This window comes from Neltuma alba, unplaced genomic scaffold (genome assembly GCF_004799145.2).
Source record: "Neltuma alba isolate B1F8T4 unplaced genomic scaffold, ASM479914v2 tig00005358_pilon, whole genome shotgun sequence".
Lineage (NCBI taxonomy): Eukaryota > Viridiplantae > Streptophyta > Magnoliopsida > Fabales > Fabaceae > Neltuma > Neltuma alba.
In genome coordinates, this window is record NW_021634080.1 from 23,535 (window position 1) to 32,893 (window position 9,359).

Here is a 9,359-nt window from a genome sequence, read left to right on the forward strand (position 1 = left end):
CAAAAATAAATAAACATAAGAGATAAAATAAATTGAAATTTTATATTTAGAATCAAAATAAAAATTCTTGTATTAATTAAAGCCCGGAGGTAGTATTACGGGGAGGAATTAATAAATCAAGATTGGCCCATTTATCTTTTCTTTATCAGGAACCATTTTTTCACGCCAAAAGTCAAAACACTACACAGTCAAAGGTTCGATCAAGGAATGATCTGGCGACACCGACCCTTTTGGATTACGCCCGTGATTTTCGATTCTACTAAGTCAAAAACATCACGAGGTGACCTGAAATGGCCGCATGGATCTTCCCTGACACGACATTCTTATAACGGTGCGATTTTCAAAAGATCCCCTTTTTAATCTTTTCGGGGGAATAAATAAATAAAAAAGGAAAAAAAGAAGAAGAAGAAGAAAATATCATTATTCATTAATAGCATCACCTTCGATGGGTTTGACGGGCATGATTTTCTCTTGGTTCAATCCTTATGCCCACCAGTGTATGAATTATTGTCGCCCACCACGCATGATAGTTCTTGTTTCCCCGCGTTCTTCTTCCCCCATTACCTTCCCTGTTTCCATATTCTCCTCCTCCAACCTATCATCAATCTCTTCAACCCGGACCCACATTTCCAGTTTCTTTAGAAATTTGAAATCTGAGGGTCAGGCTCAATCATACTTGTGCAGAACGAAGAGATCATTGATGATTTTGGTTTTCTCTGAAAAAGGAGGTGGGAGAAAGGACTTAAGGGTTATGCTCAAGTTGCATGGAATAAATGAGCGATGATCATTTGAGCATTGAGCATTTCCTTCTAAAATTCGAGGGTCAATCTCAATCGTATGAATAAAGAGTGAAAGGTCTTTAATGTGTTTGGTTTGCTTTGGACAAAAAAGGCGATAAAGTCGGTTCCTTTATGATTCAGGAATCGTGGGTTATACTGAACTTGCCATTGAAAGAATAAGGGGATGATAATTTGGGCCTTGAGCATTACAATATCGACAATTCATGTTTCGGAGATTAGGATGGCTGTTGAGTCATAGGAGTTTGTCAACGAAAAGGTTGCTCAATGTTGAGCAACCAGACCCGCCAGCTACAACTGCTAAGCAGCTGAATATGGACGCTGTCCATGAAGTTGCCATTTATGTTCACAGGTTTCATAATCTTGACCTTTTTGATAAGGGGTAAGTTCGACTTTCTTGCGAACTTCGATATTTCTTGTGAATGTTGTGTACATTGGGAAAGCTTTATTACTTAGTTTTGTGTGTTATCTTTACTTGCCAATGCTTCTACTTGCAATGCAGATGGTACAAAATCAAGATTACCATGAGATGGGAGAATGATGTAAACTGCTACTCGGGTATTCCGGCAAGAGTTGTTCAGTATGAAGGTATCATTTATTTCGAAGGATTGTAGTTTGGTACACTTATTTGCTGTTCCAGTTCTTCAATGAAGATATAAGGTGTGGAAATTTTTATTCTGAAAAATTCAGTCATGTGGTATCAAGTTTTAAAATATATCCTTTTCCCTCTTTTTTTAAATTAAAAAACCTGAAACGTAGCTAGGCTTTCTGCTTTCAAATTTATGGAAGTATCAATGATTGATCCACTGATTACTGCTGGCTAAGCAAGCTATTCTTTTAGTTTGATTTGACGTAGATTTTGCAATAATAAATGTTTTCTTTTGGACCAGATTTAGCTTTCTAGACAGGAATACAAACCAACAATCCATAGCTTATTTAGGAAAGCCATAATCCTCCCTTTCATTTCATAAAGTTCAGATGCTTTCTATAGAGCTTTTGCAAGTTTAGCCGAAGTCATTGCTCTGACCTTCAAATATAACACATAAGATGTTCGCTATTTGTGAGTAGAACAATAATATAACTTCATGCAACGTAATTTAAGCTTTTAAGTTAAACATACTTCTGTAAGTGGAGGTTACTTTAGATGACCAAACCCTTATTTCTCTCTCTGTCTCCCTCCCTCCCATAAAAGGGCATATATAACTTTCTCAATGAGGTAGTGGTCAGACAAGGCCTGTTAAACACTTTCATTAATAGACTCCTTGTTGCGAAGAAGGAAAATACAGAAATAAGTACATCAGTTTCTAATTTTAAGTTTTAAGAAAACGAGCTTGTCTTTTGATAAATAAATTACCAAGCGGCCATGTAAGGCTTTTAAACATCTCTTTTGCCAGAATAATCTGTCTACCTATTCTTTCCTTTAAAGGGCCTGTATTCCAATGCCAATCACCATTCGCCGTGTTTTGAAAATTTTACGGCAAAAATTTATATGCTCCTAACTGAAAATAAATCTGACTGATGCGCTAGCCCTATGATTTGTCTTTCACTTTTGAATCCACTCTCGTGGTTGTTAAACATTTAACCTTTTTTTCCCTTGAGAGTCTGAACTAATGTTTGATTTTCTTAGTCATTACCATGGTCTTCAGATAGTTTTTGGTCTTGCATTATGATGGGAACCAGAACAAGAATAGATGATAAAATGCCGAATCTGAGTAATATGAATCTGTTCTTCCTTCCCGGTCTGACAAGGAAGAAGTAACAAAGTGAAATAGATCAATGTCTCACAAAATAATCACTTGACCTGGCATTCGAGAGGCTAGCACTCTCCTCACCAGAACACTCTTCAAAACGTGACCTCCCCCTCCCAGGGACAAAACCAACGACCATAAGCAAAGCAAAAGTGGTCAACACAGTCCCCCAAAATACCCTAATACAATCACAGGTCTAGAGCACACAAAAGCATACTAGGTTGCTGACACTTTCTCCAAAAAGGTAGGAATTACAAAGTCAACTTATAAAGCATCCTTTGCATTTACTTGCATCTTCTTAGGTCTTCTCTTGTAGGTATGCTTGGCATGTGTGACCCTATCACATTATTATATTTCTTCTTCACAGGAAGTAATATTTGATAATTTCTCTTTTCTTTGAGCTGCAGCACCTGAAGTAGGCTCTGACAATTTATGTAGAGTTTGGAGGATTGATGATACAGATAACAGTTTTTCAACACCTCCTTTTCGTATCAAATCTGCCAGGCAGGATGTTTTCCTTTCAATCATGATCTCGTTCTAACCTATCTTTTGGTGGATATGAGGTCAGTTCCCTCCATGTCTAGATAATATGATATCTCCTATAATATTTGTAGGATATTGATGAGGCGTTTGTTAAACAATCCAAAAAGCTAAACATGAAAAATGGTAAAAATTTCTAAATTGATTTTGAGACTGCAAGATAATCACTTTTAGCTTAAAGATGACTGAATTTTCTAATTATTTTGAAAATTACGGAAATTATTTACTAGAATTCTTGAATGAAATGTGAAATTTAGGCAGCAAGCAAGACGAAGATGGACCTAATTGATCTCATTGAACTTCTGGAAATTTTTGAAGACTTCACAGTTATGCCCTGGTTTATATTATCTGACGGCAACTTTTCACAATTTACCTTAACGTCTGTTAAATTTTCTCATATGTTTCTGCATTTAATTAGTTCATGGCTGAAGCAATAAAATGTGGTGAATCTTTGCAAAAATGAAACCTTACCTTTAGATGAAATTCCCTGGTTTTATATCCCTAGTGACTTGCTGACTTCTTGGTGTGCAAGATCTAGTTTTGTCTTCTTCCATCCCCCCTCTCTCTAGCTTTTTCAAAAAGAATTTTCCAATCCCTCTCTCTAGCTTATGTCTTGGCTAATGATTTACAAAATTCATTCACAGGGACCATCTGCTTCTGCTGTTATCTTGAGGTTTGAGCTTATGTATTCCCCCGTGTCTGAAATTAGGTCAGTTCATGCTACCTTTTCTCTCTTTGATTGAATTTGTAAGGATTTATATTTCATTACTGTTACGTAGATTTGAGGGAGCAAAATGTGAAACTGCCTGAATCATTGTGCAGGCCTGACTTACATGCCTCCCTAGATCAACGCCCTGCTGCGGTTCATGAATACAGAATACCCCCTAAAGCTCTTTTGGGATTACATTCATATTGTCCTATTCAATTTGATGCTTTTCATGCTGTCCTTGTTGATACGAGCGTGCACATCAGTCTGCTAAGAGCTGGTTTCCGCACACCCCGACTGAAGGTACCCAGGTTTGTCAAATTCCAACTTTTAAAGTTTGGAAAAGATAGATACCTGGTTACTGTTGCATTTTTGTAATTTATATTGTTTTTCTTTTAATTTTCTCATATACTATGCAGTTTTAATTGATATACTTAGTTGAATTATATTAGTGATTCCCTGGCTTCACAAGGCACTCACAGTGAAGATTCTACTCTGTCAAATAAAGTATGTTCTATCTCTGTGAACCTTATATAACTGATGTTTTATTTTTATGCATATTTAATTTTTTTACTTTTAGTTGCATTTAAACTTTTCTTACTGTCGCTTTCATTTCATTATCATGATTACACCTTACTAGCTATTTTCTATGCCTTTTTTTTTTTCCTTCATAGCAATATTTCTAATTTTGCAAAGATGTTTTCGATCGAAATTGATATTTATTATCAGCTAAATCTTTTATGGATTTATATTAGTTGTCTAACCTTGAATCAGGTTATGCTCACCAAAGCATTAACTGCTGCCCGAGACATCCTGCTTGAAGAACTTAGAAGAATAAGCAAGGGAATTGATCAAGCTATTGATTGGACTGGAATGACTTCCAAAATGGATTCATTTGGATATGATCCCCCAGCAGATATGGAAATTAAAGATGGGGTAAGTGTCGCAACAACTCTCTAGGCATTGCTTAGGTCCTTGCATCTGGTACTTTTGATGCTTTTTGTGCTGTTCTGCATTCTTGATGATCTAGATATTGATTGCATGACTATGTTATCTTTTATTCACCTGAAAGATGCTGGTTAATTCAACTTCAGATTGACGGAGATTCAGAACCTGTATCTTTGGAGTATCTGTCAAAATCTTTCCAGTCTCTGAGTAATCAACTCTTATATCTGTGGAATAGATTTCTGGTATTCCATAGGTATGTTCAGGTTTATTATTGAATTAATTCACATCTAATAATTATCCAAGTTTGAGAACTTTAGAGGTGCTTTATTATAGTCTTCCTTCCCCATAAAGTATTGGGACTGCATTTATTATTCCATTTTGATCCTTATTGCATCTTGAAAGACTATCCTTTCAGAGTTTCAGTTTTTCTTGATAATGACTGAATTTTCTGCAAAGTTAGTTAGTCGCGCTCAATGAAACCCTGGCCTACTGACCAAGTCAGGTTTAGCATGTTCTGAATGAAGCTACATATATGCTTCTTGTGAGCAGCTGTTAATAACACAAAGACATGACAGGACTTCTTTTGTTTTGAGCCAAGATGCACTTACGCAGGGCCTTTGAACATTAGATCATTGCACTGCATGAAATTAATGATAACTTTTCCTTATTATTACATCTCTTCACCCAGGGAAAACAAAACGAAGATAATGGAATTTCTCCGTAATTCATGGGCCAATGATCGAAGAGCTGAATGGTCAATTTGGATGGTTTACTCGAGAGTTGAGATGCCTCATCGGTATTTGAGTAATAGAGCTAACAGGGCATCTTTGCATGGTAGCTTTCTTGGAAGATCATTAAGTATAAGGAGGCCAAGAGATGATGTAAAGATTTAGCATACCCTCTTTACGTTTCATAAGTTGATTATCTTCTATTCCTGAGTCCATCACTAGATTGTTGGTTCGCGCATCTGCTTAATTGCTGTATTTTCTAAAAACATGCTGTCTTCCTTTTTGTTTCTCCTTTCAGCCTGTTCAGACTGCATCAATGCGTGCTGAACTTCATCGGCGAGGTATTGCTCACATGAGGGTGAGCAACTGCTTTTTCCTAGAATGCTTTACATTTTTTCTTTTCTCAATTGACTTGGTGACAAGAGGAATTCCATGCAGATCAACAACCGCTCACTTCAAGACATGCATATATTTGGAGATCCTTTGTGTGCTCCTATTATTATTGTTGAACGCATGACAAACATTCTGCGTTCCACCAGTGTGAATTCTTACTTTGATCATTCCGCAGAGAAAGCAAAATATCCTTTGGAAAATGGATCTAGAGCCACAAACAAATTTTCTGCAAGTAGCCCAGAGCAAAAACAGCATGTTTTAAGAATAGTTGTTTTTGTACATGGGTTTCAGGCATGTCCGCTCTTCTTGCTCTTGTCTTTATCTCCGTTGTTTGTCACTTTGCAGTTTTTCCTTTTGCGCAAGTGGATTTAATGAGAATTTCTCTGTTACTGGTGTTTCATTAATGTATATGATGCGAGACATATATCATAATATATATTCTTACCTAATCAATAGATCTAACTGTACCCGCTCAAACATTTACAGGGACATCATTTGGATTTACGACTTATTCGGAATCAGTGGCTTTTAGTAGACCCCCATGTACAGTTTCTTATGTCTGCAAGTAACGAAGACAGAACATCTGGAGACTTCAGAGAAATGGGAGCACGGCTTGCGCAGGAAGTGATCACTTTTCTTGAAAAGAAGATCATTAAATCTTCAAAAAGTGGAAGCCCAAAAGATATCAAGCTTAGTTTTGTTGGTCATTCTATTGGAAATCTTATTATCCGAACTGCTTTGACAGGTACTATGCATAAATCTTCAATGGATATCATACGTATCAAAATCTAGTTAAAATTTTTTTTTTTTTTTAATTCATGCAGAGAAAGTCATGGAGCCATATCTAAGATACTTGCATACATACGTTTCTATGTCTGGTCCACACTTGGGTTATATGTACAGTTCAAACTCCATATTTAACTCAGGGCTTTGGCTCTTGAAGACTCTCAATGGAGCACGATGCATCCATCAGCTAACTTTTACAGACGACCCTGATCTTGAAAACACCTTCATCTACAATCTTTCCAAGGTACAGAATATATATTATTTGACTTCTAGGTCCCTAAGGATTCTGGATACGTAATAGTTTAACCAAGGTTTGATGTATTTTTATTCTTTCTAGCGTGCTATGACTCAAGCAAAATGTAGAGGAGAAGTCTGCTTTTTGGTGTTAGCATTTTAATGAAGCTCACAAAGGGTTCATCTCATAGAAGGAGGGAATGAAAGAAAATTAAAGATTGTGGATAAAATTTATGCATGTGTCTAGAGTCTTAGTGATTATGTTCTTCAACAAAATTGTCACTTGTCTAATGTTCTCTGTTTTTCATTTAAGAAATCAATGGCATGCTACTGAGTTGTAAAAAATGTCCACATGTCATCTTTAGCCAAACCGAGGAATGGAAGGAATAGATTTGGAATCAGTTTCAGAACGTGTGAGAGTCTCGATATGATTTTCACACACACAAATAAGGAGTATGATAAAATAATACTGCACATGTGTAACTAACAGTAAAAAAGAACTAAAATATAAATTTGAAGTTTAATTTCTTTTTATTAAAAACCCAATAGCAAATATCTGAAAAACTGCATCCAAGTTTTCTCTGCGAATAAGTCCTATATTGTCAGTGTTTACCTCTGTCTGCTGATAAAAAAACAATGTTATTCTTGTATTGCAGAAGAAGACACTGGAAAACTTCAGGAATGTGATACTGTTATCATCACCTCAGGTAAGCCTCGTTTTATTGGAACTGCCATGGCCATAACTTAGTACTCTGATAAGCATATAAAGAATCTCTTCGATTTATTTCTCAGTATCTAGGACTCGGATATATCTGCTAGATCAATTCCCGATGTTTGAAAGGATGGTAGAAAATTGAAACTTCGAGAAAAACTAATTCTTTTAAATGAATTTGGAAAGTTCTCATATTGGGGAATATATTCAGACTTAGGTCATGCTGATAAGTTGCTTTTCTGTCAAAGATGCGTCAGCATTCACAAATTATCTTGCTTTAGAGTTCACTACTGGTGACCCTAAAAACTGATTTTTGTTAGAATTATCAGGCTGGTTCTGAAGATCTCTTATAATACTCCTCCGGTCTTTAATATAGGAGCTAATTAGGGAGTTGATGTGGTCCTATATATGACTTATTTCATATATTTATCAATTTTTTTCCCGAATTAACCCTATTGATATTCCCCCCACAATGATCAAGTAGGAGGGGGGGAGGGAATTAAAGAAGATGCTAAGAGTGTTTCAGAAAAAACATATCATATTAACTAATTTAACTAACATTCTTAATTAACTTAAATTAGTTAATTAGGTATTATATTAAAAACCAGAGGAGTAACCATTACAACTATGCATTAATAATACAGTAGGATAATTATAATAAAAATCCCAGCTATTTTCTGCTTTCGCTTTTTGAACCATGTTCTAAATTTTGTAATGCCTCCTGCTCCTTGCATGTCAGGATGGTTATGTTCCATACCACTCTGCCAGAATAGAACACTGTTCAGCAGCTTATTTGGATTACTCTAAAAGAGGGAAAATCTTCTTGGAGATGCTAAATAATTGCTTGGACCAACTTCGAGCTCCATCTGATCATCGTGTGGTCATGCGCTGTGACATTAACTTCAACACCTCCTCCTATGGCAGGAACCTAAACACACTTGTCGGACGCGCTGCTCACATCGAGTTCTTGGAATCTGACATTTTTTCCAAGTTCATATTGTGGTCTTTCCCAGAGATGTTTCTTTAGTCACAGGGCCAACCAGCTCATCTGATATAGAAAACAATGGTGAACTTAGCACAAGATTTCCAGAATAGTGGAACTGAAAAGAGTGGATTGGAATCAAAGGTCAGAAACTTGATGCAATTTTCAAATGTTTGCTACAAGATTTCTCCATAGAAAGATGTGTATATCTTATACACCTTGAAGTACATGATTGATCCTACCAAAAAAAAAAAAAAAAATCATCCGCGTAGTTATTGGAGAACTTGATGGCAAACGGTCTAGAAAATTTTGCCTGAATTTCTTTCACACGATATCTGTACATGCTTTTATTAGCTTTTTAGGCTGGTAGACTCGATGTGCATTGTACACTCAGAAATGGAAATATAAACTTTCATTTAAGATTTTTTACTTGTATTTTGATTCTTGAATTTACATGTAATAAATATACTCAAATATTCCCTGGAAATAATGAGAATATATGGGTGCTTAGTTTTTAAATTGGTTTTTAGAGAGGGAAATATCTCGATTATAAAATCTTATTTCCGTATATCTTGCTCTGGTTTTCATTTGCTAATATCATCTTGGTTTTCAATTCTTCATCTCTTGCACTGGGTAGGACCAAACCTATTAGGATACTATGGGTTCGTTGAACACTCCAGCTGTTGACTAGTTTTCTTTTTTTAAATTTTTGGAATCATGAACTCGAACTTTCTATTACACTTGGGGTTTTTTTTGGAGAATTACTATGATGTCCCAAAAAAAAT

General features: G+C 35.9%; 1 pseudogene; it reads left to right on the forward strand.

The window, feature by feature from the left end:
• The first annotated feature begins 659 nt into the window (after positions 1-659).
• LOC114747563 (protein FAM135B-like) lies at positions 660-9,088 on the forward strand (annotated as a pseudogene).
• The last annotated feature ends 271 nt before the right edge of the window (positions 9,089-9,359 follow it).